The 13,757-nt window shown below is 36.2% G+C and overlaps 1 long non-coding RNA gene across 5 annotated transcripts; it reads left to right on the top strand.

Moving 5' to 3' along the window:
- The first annotated feature begins 3,427 nt into the window (after positions 1 to 3,427).
- Positions 3,428 to 7,579, top strand: LOC110928575. Of its 5 annotated transcripts, none has more exons than XR_002586463.2 (6): positions 3,428 to 3,645; positions 4,655 to 4,730; positions 4,970 to 5,229; positions 5,365 to 5,578; positions 5,661 to 5,741; positions 7,194 to 7,579. It is a non-coding gene; the product is annotated as an uncharacterized LOC110928575 (long non-coding RNA). The 5 variants fall into 5 exon arrangements; XR_002586462.2 differs by lacking the exon at positions 7,194 to 7,579 and adding an exon at positions 6,869 to 7,100; XR_002586466.2 differs by lacking the exon at positions 7,194 to 7,579 and having other exon boundaries at positions 4,970 to 5,120; positions 5,195 to 5,229; positions 5,661 to 5,830.
- The last annotated feature ends 6,178 nt before the right edge of the window (positions 7,580 to 13,757 follow it).

The raw sequence follows: 13,757 nt of genomic DNA, 5'->3' as shown, positions 1-13,757 counted from the left end.
AAATTGTGTTTCGACAGTTTCCTTCCATGAAGATGATACCGATTCAGATGATGACTTTTGAAGGAGTATTAACGGAATTCGTCGAATTTTAATGATTCAAAATTTTTAATGAATCAAAATTTCGATTATATCTATTTTCCCACTTTCGAATTTTAATGATTCCAAATTACAGTCGCCGACTTCCATCGATTGCGATATGCATATGACAATTTTCAGAGGCCAATTTGATGTCGATTCACAGAGACCAATTGAAGGCGATTCGCTGACAAAAAATAATAGAAAACAAAACAGATTGCAAATGACAAATTATCGCTTGTATAACATAATATGAATATCAAACTGTTATTGCGTTCAAGCAAAAGACGGAAGAATATCTGCCCCATCATTATTTTTGGTAACCAATCTGATCTTTGCATAAACACAGGGGATCCAAAATCCGAAATGTACAAACCCTTGTTTATATTTTATTTTGCATTCAATCAAATTGTACATACCCCTGTTTATGTTCGCAAGTATTCATCACATTCAAATCCAAAACTCATGATTGAAATCAAGCAATAATTAATCTATACACATGGTTTAATCAAATCTGAAACGAAAATTAAACAATCATTATAGATCATTAAATTAAACAAAGTCATCGGATCCAAAATACCAATTTTACAATAAAAAAACAGAGGGACGAAGTTAGAAATTGTGGCTAAATCAAAATCGTAAATCTACATTCGTTAATCCAGAACGCATCAAAAGGAAAGATCTCGGTTTCATATTTTGTTGGAATCAAGGGTGTGAAGAGATCGAGTCGGCGTTTGTAAAAGAGGACGATATTGTAACAGACGGAAAATATGGATGGTGGAAATGGGCGGTAATGTGAAAGTTAAGTTGGTATTGACGACGTTAATGTTAAGTTAAGTTGCTTTTTGTATTAGTATATAATAATACTTACAATCCATCACAAGACAAAGTATTGTTGTTGCTTTTCATATCAGTGGTCACGGGTTCGAACCCGTGTTCCGAATTGTTCGCAGCACCTCCTTTTCTTTTTTGAAACTCAATACCTTTACTATAAATCCTTACACAATTAACAGTTTTCATTATTATTATTATTATTATTATTATTATTATTATTATTATTATTAGAATCAGTTACAGTTATTATTATTATTACTAATTAATGCTAATATTAAAATTCTATATATAATCAGAAAATTATTACAATTATTAATATATAATACATTATTAATCCTAGTATTATTAATATCAGAATTTTTAGCATTAGTCTATATATTAATCAATCCAAAATTTTTATTAATAATATATATATTTATATATTAGATAGATTGTTATTATTAAAGCATATATGTTAATCAGATTTAATACAATAATCAGAATTATAAATATGATTATTTCTAATACCTATATTAATCAGATTTATTATAAATATATATACATTATTATTATCATTAACAATTCAGAAACTTTATTACTTCTTTTTTAAAAAAAAATACTATTTCAATTAATCCGAAATATTATTATTAAAGATCTCATTGTTTTAAATCAGAATGTTTATGACTAATTAGAACTATTACTATTTTTATCAATTTTATTATGGTTATTATCATTATTAATTCCACCAAATTTCCGTTATCAAATTAATCATTTTACCAACCTTAAATTAACGAATTCCCAATCAAATAGGATAAATCTCTTGCGCTTGTTACAACTCTCTTGGATTCAACTCTACTCTTTATTATTTACCAAGAAACGCAACGCAATCTAAGGTGAGTATACATGACCCATTTTCTATTTTCCACTTTTGGGTGCAATATGTATTCTATATCAAACATCACCATCACATCAAACATTTTATGCACACTCTATCCTTACCCTATGTGATACATTTTAATCATGTTAGACATGTTATGCTAATGTAAACATTCATGACTATGTGTTCATTAACTTCGTACAAGCCTCCCCTAACAATGGTAGCGCTATAGGTTGAGAAACGCCCCTCCCGTTATATTAACGGGTATTGTTAGGTTAATCTATGTTAAAACCACCCATACTCTTTTGGGTAGGCACGTTAATTGCGTTAAACTTTGGTTTGGACACATAGAGTAACATCGTTTCGAGTATATACTGTTAATATGATATTGTATTCACATTTGGATATGAGCAACATTTTAAACACGTACTATGCTATGTATCAAACTTGTATACTCGCCAACATTTTTGTTGATGTTATTTTAATACATGTTGCAGGTTGATAGATGAAGAATTCAAGAATCAAGTTAGGGTGGACTAGAAACTCACCTAGAAAATAAACTATGGTTGAAAGTTGATTTATGTTTTAATCATGTTTGAAACAATGTATTGTTCTTTAGTTTTAATAAAATGATTTAATTCATATTGTCACAATTAGTGTTATGTTGTTTTGAGCAATTTGTTCGTCTCATCCCGATGTTTCCGCCATCGGTTGGGGTGTGACATGGTTGACTACCATAACTTTGCCTTCAAACATCTAAACTTTACAATGATTTTGTAAGGTTGCTGAAAGACCAACTTGACAGCCAGTTGAGTGTAGGCTCAAGATTGGAGAAATTGGTAGAAAGCTAGAGACAAGCTGTTGATCACCAGGATTATGAAGAAAAGATGATATCGGGTCCCAAGGATGATGAAAGATTTCTGCCTTTTATGAAATCATTAGCATGGTTCGAAGGAGAGATCCTAGAGTTGAAATCAGTGAGGGTATTGGCCAAAGTATCAAGCGGACTTATCGCAGGCGTTCTCAGTGTGATGGCTGCTTTTATGGTTGGTCCCACGAACAAGTGGATGAGTGTAGAACTTTTGAATTATGTTTGGTTACATTTAATCAGAAACTTTTCATGGAAGAATCCTCTAAATAAGCATGGACAGTTTGTTATAAACTATTTGACTTTTGCTGGTACAGAGGATAAGATTGCGTTAGAGAAGTTGTCAAAGACTATTGAAGAAATGAGTAGGCATGCTCATGAATATGGTGATGATATAATGAAGGCAGGAATAAGTTTGGAATTAATAAGCGACAATCGCATGCGGCCTATCAAACGCAAACGCTAAACATCAAGTTGCAAGGGTTGATTTCACATGATGTTATATTCTATCTGTCGTGTGCTGCTATATGTATGTCAATTTTCCATAAGATTTTTCCACTTTGATTATCCTGGATCTTTGTTAACTTGGTCATGTTTGTTCTAAACTAATGCCTGAATGAATGGTATGTACCTGTAACGTGTACTGAAATAATAAGGTTGACCCGTTTAACACATTTATATTATATATATTTTTTTACAATAGATTTTATGTCATAAATTAAATGGGGTGTGTATTTTATATCATAATTATAACTTAAAAAGAGATATTAGCATAAGATTTTATAATTTAAATATAATCTCATGAGGATTCTTCATCTTTCCTGCATCCCTTCATCGTTGTCTTCTACATCATAACAATCTGGTCCTTTATATCCTTTAACGCTTCCTTCTTTCTCACAAACCTCAAATCCAAACCTCTTCATCTGCTTCTATCTTCTTAAGGCACCAAACGATCGCTGGTGTTAGGTTCCGAGGGCAACGATGGTAATTCAGTTCGTTGATTGTTGTGTAGGTATGTTTATGTTTCGTTGATCGAATCAACTGATTCAGTTCGCTGATTGTTGTTTGATATACTGTTTTTTCGTTTGAGATGTTGTTTGGCCTTTAGGGTTCTTAATTATAAGTTTCTCGATTTGTGATTTTTATGAAAAATGTGTAAAAGAATTTAAGATATAATACTTTTCTAAGCCTTTTCTTCTTGATATCAATCATTCTTTGATTTTGGGTATAAAGAATGAACGTGTACTTGAAATACGTTGAGTGTATATATTGTGTTTGTCAAACATGATTTCTAATACCAGTGTAGGGAAATCCTATATTTTGGAGGCATTATTGAGATTTTCTTGATAGTAAATATGAATTTTTGTTGCTCTGCAGATTTCAGTATGAATTTTGTGACAAAAAGTATAAACTTTAAAGGCCTAGGTGCTTTAAACCCTGAAACCTCAATTTTTTTTATAACTGAAGGTTATTGGTTACTATTATCATAGTTGTTAAAAGCCATCGCCTCTTGCACCTAGGCCCAATTTCCTAGCAAGGCGAGGCAATTGCGCCTTAAGTCAAGGTAATTGCGCTTTAATTCTTCAGGTGATGGTTCATGCGCATATTCCAGCGAGATTCCTAGATTCTGAAGAGTTTCCGGCCAAATTCTTTAAATTCTGGCAAGATTCCAGCAAGACTTCTACTTTTATCTAACGAAAACTATTTTTCTATACTAATAAACTAGCATTTATAACTTTTGGTATTAAATAGACACTAGCATTTATAACTTTTGGTATTAAATAGACAATATAAAATGTTATATTATAATAGTTTTAGTTTTATTTTATTTGAAGAATAGTATTAATTTTCTATTATATAAAAATATTTTAAGTTATTTTTGCAGTGCGTTTTTTTTTTCTCAGGCCCGCGCTTTTTTGCATCTTGCGCCTAGGCCACAGGCGAGACTTATGCGCCTTGAGTGCGCCTAACGCCTTTAATAACTATGACTATTATTACATTCTTTTTTTGTGGGCATGCAGTGGGTCAGATGGATGCAACGACGGCAATGGATAGGCTGCGATGGGTGAGGTTGTGGCATCTTCTGCATTGGATCAGGTTTGTTTTCTTCTCGCTAGGAACAGTTAGTTTTCAGTTTCGTGATTGCATTTAGACCTGTGATTGAATTTAAATTTCATAGGAAATACCATTTTCATGTAATGAAATTTAACTTCTCATTTTTTTCTAGCATCAACCTTAAAAATCAAGAGCAACGGAGAACTAAAACTTCAAAGCTCTTTAGAATTGTCAAATTATGATTTTCACATGCATGTTTTTTTTATGGCTTATTGTATCAGACAATTAAGGTTTTGTCAATGGTTCCGGTACCCAAGCTTGCATTGAGGTTATAGGGACTCTGTAGCTATAACTGATTGTAGGGACTTTGCAGCAGATGCACACGTTTGGTGTCGGGAAAATGGATACTTTAACCCACAAGGCCATATTGTGGTAAGTATTCTGCAAAACTATTGAAGAAGCCTGACCAATGCAGAACTGTTTATACCTGTTCACATCTGTTCTAGGTTGAGGATCGGGATGGGATCAAGGATGGTAAGAGGTACATGATCATCGTCACTCATTTGATTGTCTTTTGTTAGATGCGACAGTTCCGTAAAAATGGGTCGCTTTGAGTTTTCCGAAGGGTTAAAGGGGTAAAGTTTCCACTGATCTATTCCTTGGATTGTTTTTGTAGGATGTTGGCACTGATCTTCTAGGCTTACAACTAGCACAACGGCTGGCCGTTTGGGTACTGCTTCAAGTGCAGCCAATTCAGCCATAGTGACTCACCACACCAAAAAAATCAATGCCGGGGCAGTTGCTAAAGTTGATGAACTCACTATGTGATGCTTTATGGTTCAACCAAACACTCCATGATCTTTAACAAATACGGGATGGGATCAAGGATGGTAAGCACCTGAAAGCAGTGGATAATACATTTTTTTTATCGAAATCGACTGTTTGTTTATGGGTTTGATTGTGGTTGTGAAGGTTGTTCGAATTATTGGTGCTGACTGGTGCTCAAGGTGGATCAGACCGGACTTCTATTTTGAAGAAAAGGGAGCAATTTAGGTAAGTCTTTAACAATGTTATATAATCCGACCCGACAACCAATTGGTTGTCTTATCGGCTTAATGAGAAATGTTATATCCATATATTTCTATTTGGTTTTAAGTGTTCTAAAGGTAATGTGAATCGGGTAAGGAGATAAAATAGATTATGACATGTTAGAAAAAATAAAAAAAAAAAAGAAAAGAAAAGGATACAAGACTTATCTTGGTCTTAGTTGCAGCTTGCATTTTCTTACAGGAACTTTTACTAGGGTAGAATCAAAATTTGTGTTGTTTATATATTGTAGCAAATATATTATTATTGTTTCGTTCGCGTCCATGGTTAAGTTTACCAAAAGTGTATCTCTTCTATAGATAATACATGTATTGTCATACTTATTGTATGATTTTAATTAAGATGTTAATCATAAAAGTTTTGAGAAAAATAATTTTCTCTAGCCTGGGAAGCAATCACGGGTGATAACCTAGTTATGTTATATACATTTGTGATTTTTAAGTAAATTTTAATTTTAATATTTACTAATTTCAGAAAAAAAAAATCTGGGTTGAACGGGTCGTGTTCGGGTCAACCCACAAAACTTCGGGCCATGTTTGGGTTCATATGTATAATACGATTTTCAGGTTCGGGTCGGATTCAGGTTCGTGTAATTTTTTTTTGGGTTCGGGTCGGGTTGAACCTGTCAACCTGCAAACACTACCCGTTTGGCACCCCTACTTTTTGGCACTTAAATAGGGAGGATTTAAATTTAATACATGAGTTAAATTCCCGGATAGTCCCTGTGGTTTGTCCTTTTTTCATCTTTAGTCCCAAACTTTCTAAAATTACAGCTATAATCCCTAACTTTTCAATTTTCGTTCCTGGATAGTCCCTGTGCCTAACATCAGTTAGTTTTCTCAGTTAAGAGGGTGTGAAATGACAAAAATACTCTTTCCTTAAAAAAAGGACAAACCACATCGCATTCGTCACCCACCTACAAATCATCTGGTGCCTCATTGTAACTGAAATACGTAGATATACAGAGAAAATTAAACCCATCCCCCAATTCAAATAATTGTGCATTACATTCTTTAGTTGTTCTCGTAGGTAGTAGAAATATACCTAATTCGTATATTGTCATTGCAATCAAGGTGAACAGGTGGTCGTCTCTTATCAATGTTGCGCTCATGGGCTTGCCGTGATAACTGATAAGCCATGGTGCTTTCTCGCAACTACCAGAAATTGAAAAACATGATATAAAATATTTTCGTGAATGTGCAACATTCATCCTCTTCAATTATCATATTTAGTTATGAATCCTTGTTAAGCATGCTAAGGTTTAGATAAAACTCAGTTGATTTATTTCACACTCTAATTGACGTTTCATTTGAGCATAGCTTCTTTAAAAAATATCTTTCTTTTCTTGGTTTCCAGAAATGTAATAAAACGATGGTTGGGAATGGTGGTGATTTGCAGGTGAGTGATGAATGTGAAGAGGAAGAAGAAGACAGGGGTAGGGTGAGGGTGGGGTAGGTTGTTGGGCACACTTGAAATTTGACTTACTAATTAGATTTTTATTTTTTTATTTATTAAATGCCCAGATACTTCCTGTGGTTTGCCCTTTTTAAGGAAATGTATTTTTGTCATTTCACACCCTCTTAACTGAGAAAACTAACTAATGTTAGGCACAGAGACTATCCGGGAACAAAAATTGAAAAGTTGAGGACTATAGCTGTCATTTTAAAAAGTTTTGGACTAAAGGTGAAAAAAAAGGCAAAACACAAGGACTATCTGGGCATTTAACTCTTAATACATTAAAAGTAAAGTATTTGATGAAGATAGTGGAAACGGAATTCCTTAAAAGCGATTGATTATTGTTTTTTTTTATTTAATTCTTCGTTTCAAAATAGATTTAATTATCACAATAAAGAGTACTGGATTATATTAAGATATTAAAAGTTCAAAAAGTAGTTGTATTATATATTACTGGTGTGGTGCCCACGTGATACGACGAGAACATAACCCTTAGGTGGATTGATGATTTTAGAGGTTGCAAAGGGCGATCTGGTTCGGTTCTGTTTTAAGCCATAAATAGTGACAACCAAGTTAATTATAAAATATAGGTTTCTATAATCTAACTATTAATTTAAAAAATAACATATGGTCATTTAGCATTCTCTCCCGAGCTCTTGATCTTGAACCATGTAAATCCATTCGTGAGCTTTTTACCTAAAGCAACACAATGCTACCAATTAGTATAAAAAGTACATAATGTCTTATAATGACGTAACATATGGGACCTAACGTCCAGTGGCAAAGTATAAAAGGGGCGGGGAGGGGCGCCTTACCCCCCGAACTTTTCGCTCAGTAGTGTTATATATATAGTTTTCGTATAGAAATTTTTGGGTATATACGTTTTCGACCCCCATTCTATAGAAATTTTTTGATATATACGTTTTCGGCCCCCGGTCATTCGGGTCAAGCTTCGCCACTGTCAACGTCAAAATATGAAAAATCCTAACATTTAACCAACCCGACGTAGACTAGCCGTGGTCAACATAGTCTACGCTCGACCAACATACGACCCAACGTGTCACACCCCAACCGATGGCGGAATCATCGGGGCGCGGCACTGAGCGAAACAGATTGTCCAGAAGTTTCCACAACAACTATTATTACAAATTCAGTTAAATGATACGTCTCATACCGTATCCCAAATAAATAAACAAGTTATCATAGAAAGCAACTAGGCAAATATATTCTGTTCCGACAACTCAGATTTAATTATTACAAACCACATGGATAAAAGTATTGTTTGAAGTCATTAAGACTTATCCGGACAAGATCTACAGACAGCTAATGCCATAGACCCCGGATCGGACAACTCCAACGGCTCCATGGCAATTATTTATTTGCTTCTAGAGACCCCTAGGTAGACCACTACCTACAACTATTCATTGGTCTCTAGAGCTTTATTCTAGCCTCGCTTCCCTAGCAGATAAGCATCCTAATTACCTGTCACATACGTTAAAATAAAGTCAATACATAAAATGTAAAGGTGAGCACACAAGTTTAATAATAGCATATAGAGTTCGAATAGTTTACGCATAACCAGGCACGTACACAGAGGAAAACGATGCATGTTAATTATCGACATGGGACCATCGGTACCAACGACTGCGGGTTGACCGTCCGAGACGGTTCGCAATACATGATTACCACCGTAATCCATGCAAGTAATTGTCCTTAATAACCCTCGTATGAACGGGTGCTGAGTCCAAACTATAGTACTATGCTGCTAAGGCAGATAGATAGCACTCCATGTGTAAACATAATAAACAACATTCATTTAGTCAAATAGCACATGCATTCGGTTAGCGTTCAAATAGTTTGTGTTTGATTGTGATTTGATAGGTAACGTATGTAACACCCAAAAGTGCTAAAAGCAAAAAGGGGTCGAGTATACTCACAGTGATTGATTGTGGATTGAAGGGAGCGCTGAGAGTAAGATTAGCCTGAATAGTTCGATAGCATAACGATAAGTAACGCGGAAAAGTAAACAAGTATGGATGGATCGAATGGGCTGGTCGATCGAACGACAGGTTCGATCGGACGGCCCTTCGATCGGCTGGTATATCTGTTTGGACAGTCCTGTTCGATCGGCCGGTTGGCTCGATCGGCTGGACCATTCGAGTGGATTGTTTCTTCCTCTGGTGTGTTTGTGTTTGAGGATTTGAACTTTTGAAGTTTTCGTTGCAGCATTTGAGAACACTGAAGTGTTCCTACCTTTCAAGTCGATCGATCGAGCGGTTCGCTCGATCGGCTAGCTCACTCGATCGGCTAGCTTACTCGATCGGCTAGGAACTTCAGGAGTGGTCCTCCACTGAATGTCACTCGATCGAACAGTCTGTTCGATCAGCTGACATTCCCTACTACGAACGAGTTGTGAAAACGATTAAGTGTTGAAGCATAATATCTCATGATCCGAACAGTAATGTTTACCAATCGAGTGACCCATTCGATCGAACATTACTTCGTCAACACTATACTTCAAAAGTTTGGAAGGGCGGGACGCCATGTGCTAGCCGATCGGCTGGCCCGGTCGATCGGCTGGTGTGTCCGATCGGCTGGGCTGTTCGAACAGCCTAGCCGTTCGGCCAGCATTTCTGACCTGGTCGGCCTTTCGTCTAACACTTGGCTGTTTGTTTATTTGTCATTCTTTCAAGGTAACTTGACAACGTGTTGAACTATGATAACCTCCGTTCCTACTTGTTTCCTTGGCTCGAACAGGAATCACCCAAGTCCGGCCGGTGAACGGTTCGGAATGTCGGTTTTAGAGTTTAACCCGAAATCGGTGAACCTTGTTCATAGAATCTGAGTCTTGAACCTTTTAACTATTCGAATGATTAGTTAGCCGGTGCAAGCTCCGTTTCTATCGGTTTGAAAGCATTGAGTGTAAAAGAGTTGAAAGAAAGTTGGAATTCCTTCTTTCAATCCTTCACAACTTGTGGATGTTTAGATCTTTGATAGATCTTAACTTGTTTATGTGGAAATCGGTTAGATCTAAGCTAATCATAGTGGAATGAGGCCAAAACATGGTGTTCTTCAAGAACACCATGATGACATCACCTAAGAACACTTAGATCTTGATGATTTCACGGTTAAAATCCAAGTTTTGAAAGATAGAAAGGTGTAGAATCAGGTAATGATCAAGAACGTACAAGAATTAGAGTGAAAACTTACCGGGATTGAGAGAAATCTGAGAAAAGGTGAAGAAGATAGCTGGTTCGGTCAGAGCTTTCCAAAAATTGAAAGTATGACAATGACAGCCCTATTTATAGGCTTCCAAAAGAGGAAAGTGGCAGCCGATCGGCTGGGAGCTCCGATCGAGTGGGCTGCTCGATCGGCTGGCAAGGTTCTAGCCGATCGGCTGGCCTGTTCGATCAGGATGCTTCCTGTTCGATCCGCCACGCACTTCGAGTATTTTGCGACGACTTTTGACGTTTCGATTTCGATGGACGATGATATGGATACGATAGAGTTCCTAGTCAAATTACTTTTAATCCCAACCACTATATCTAACATACAGTCTTCTATAAGTCACGTTTCGATGTCGGTTCGATTGAGTTCGATTGCTTTTCGAGTTTCGATTCGATTTTCGATTGATTTGCTTGAATACCACACCAAACATAAAGTAAGCACGCACAAGTAACACATAAGGCACACACACGTATAATAATACCACAATTCGCATAATTCGAGTCTCGAGTTCGATTGATTGTTCGATCGGTTTGATTACTGATTGGTTATCTTTATCGCATTGTTACTTCTTATCATTCACAGTCGTAGATCGGTTCGCTTTAAAACACATTCGATTACCTCGATTCTTGCTGATTACAACACTTACTCCACATAATACAACTAAAACATAAAATCGACTATCTACAGTCAAAGAAAGTCAAAGTTGACTTGGACTTTGACTTTGACATTCGAAAACACGGGGTGTTACACAACGTACTTGCCAACGTACAACAGTGGCGTTCAGTGTACAAACTACATGCAATGTAGCCTATGCTCGCTACAGGTCTACACTCCAAAATTCCCTTTTCTTTTTCCAGCTTTGAAATCCGACTGTACAATCATGGGTTTTCAATACCTGCTTCTAATCAACATAATCGCAACACAAGAATTTAAAGCAATAATCTAATTCACAAACTCAACTTAATTACGTCACAGAAACGATTAAAGCATGAATCCCATTAGTAAATCTTTCTATTTTAACCATGCTAACGGGTTAAAATTCTAGTTACCGTACCGCAAGATTTTTATCTAACACATCAAAGCATACTATTTTAATTTAACTCATTACCAACAATCAACAAGCATATCAGTTCATATTACCCAAACCTGGTTGTTGACAACATTTAACTATAAGACTGATCGGTGTGGGGACGTCCCCGGTGCGGTGCCGCGCCTGCACACTGTGCCCCTCGGGTCGTCCACGTTCTCTCCGTCTCCATCTCAACGCTCAAGCCGGGCCTCATATATATATAGGTTGGGTTCATTTTAGAACTATGAATATTACAGAACTTTCAGAACCACTAATAAACAATTATTTTATTTATAACTTTTTATATTTAACATTATTTAAGGATTATTATATGTATTTTTATGATTATATATATGAAAAAACAAACTATTTATATGTAATAACTAATTTACATATGTGTAAAGTAAGTAATTTACATATGTGTAAATGAACCAATTTACGTATGTGTAATTATAAAATTACATATGAAAAAAATGATAAAACTAATCATAACACACATGGAATCATAATAAATGGTAAAGATGAGGGAGATGACAGAGAAGAACGAGGTGGTTTTAATGGTTGAGTCAAGGCGGTGGTGGGTTCAGATTGGATGTAACAACTCTAAAAAAGATCCCAAAAGTAATCAAGACCCCAAACACATGCTGACGTGTTGCCATGTGTCGCCACGTGGCAAGCCTTCATGGTTGACTAGGTTGACCAAGGCCTAGTTTGCCTCTTCGCGTGGCGTGACCAGGCTGTTTTAATTCGTCGCATGGCGCGACGAGTAGTGGATTTCATCTTGATAAACATAGTTTCCTCGCATGACGCAACGGGGAAACCATGTCCCGTCGCGTTGCACGACGGTGTCACTCTTCAGGTATAAATAGATTAGAAGTTGAGCTTTCAAACTGCATTATTCGATTTCGTAAAATCGATCTCTCTGGCCTTTGTTTCTCAATTCCCGAATCTCTGTCACGATCCACGTGTACGAAACCCTAATCGCTGAAATGATACCTTGTCCTATTGATTCGAAACCCTAGCAAGGAAAAGCTGAAGTTCTGCCTGAATAAGGTGATACTTTATACGTTGCGGTTTTGATCTCGTGATTATCGTTAAAGTTTGATTTGGTTTCTTACACTAATATGTGTTAGACTGTGTGTTTATCTAGGAACCAGGACTTAAACCCAGGAGGCTTAAAAACCCTAAATTCTGCAATGTGGGTCATTCTCTTTTGTCAAATGCTTTCAAAACCCTAAATGTATCCAGCTATAACTTATATTAGAGTGATTAAGTCTTTGTATTCTTACTAGAAAACTATTGTCAGTATGTGGGGTTTTGTAAACATTACTTGTAATGCGTAACTGATTAGAAGAAGGACCAATAGTAATATGACCACAATCACAGGAACGCCCGAGTGACATACTTTTGGGTAGTTGTAAGATATAAACAAATGTAACAACTCTTAATAAGTGGCTATGGGTTTATCCCCGTGAAAATCCTTTATGTAAATATGGTTTTTATCCCACAGTTTATGAAATGAAAACTACGATGTTTGAAAACTCTGATATTTTTCCTGACACCTGGTTCTGATGAAATGTTCGTTGCGATAATTTTAATAAACACTGGTACCACTGGAATCTGTTCACAACTCCTGTCTAGGGTAGGGTTGGGAGTTGTGACATTGGAGGTAGTACGACGGTGGTGGGTTCAGGGTGGAGGTGAAAGTGGAAGTGGGTAGTTATGGTGGAGGTCGAGGTAGGTGGCTATGGTGATGGTGGCCGGTTGTTTATAAGGGAGGGGTGAATTGGGTGGGCCTCACACGTTTAATAACCCATATTGGTTTTCTATTTTTATAGGGAGGAGTAAATGAGTAATTTCAGATAGACTTAAAAGAGAAACTAACAGACATACACTTCGAGACTATCCGAGTAACAAACAGTCAAACCATAGAGACAATCAGTGTAATTTCTGAAAGTTAGGGACTATAGGTTTTATTTTACAAAACCACATTAACCATCCGAGCATTTTACTCTTCTTTTGTGTTAACCCAAAAGACATAATAGTACAATAGTTCCTTAATATACCCAACAAGGAAAAAAGAACTACACAAACAAGACTCCTTTTTTTCCGTTGATACAAGGCACTCTCATCCGCCGTTAAGTTCCACTCTTTTGTTTTCTTTTTTTCTTTCTTTACCACTGTCGTTTTCACCACTTTTGCAACGCAAC

The sequence above is a fragment of the Helianthus annuus genome, chromosome 3, assembly GCF_002127325.2.
Source record: "Helianthus annuus cultivar XRQ/B chromosome 3, HanXRQr2.0-SUNRISE, whole genome shotgun sequence".
NCBI lineage: Eukaryota > Viridiplantae > Streptophyta > Magnoliopsida > Asterales > Asteraceae > Helianthus > Helianthus annuus.
Note: the sequence above shows the minus strand (reverse complement) of the source record. Positions and strands in the feature narration are given on the sequence as shown.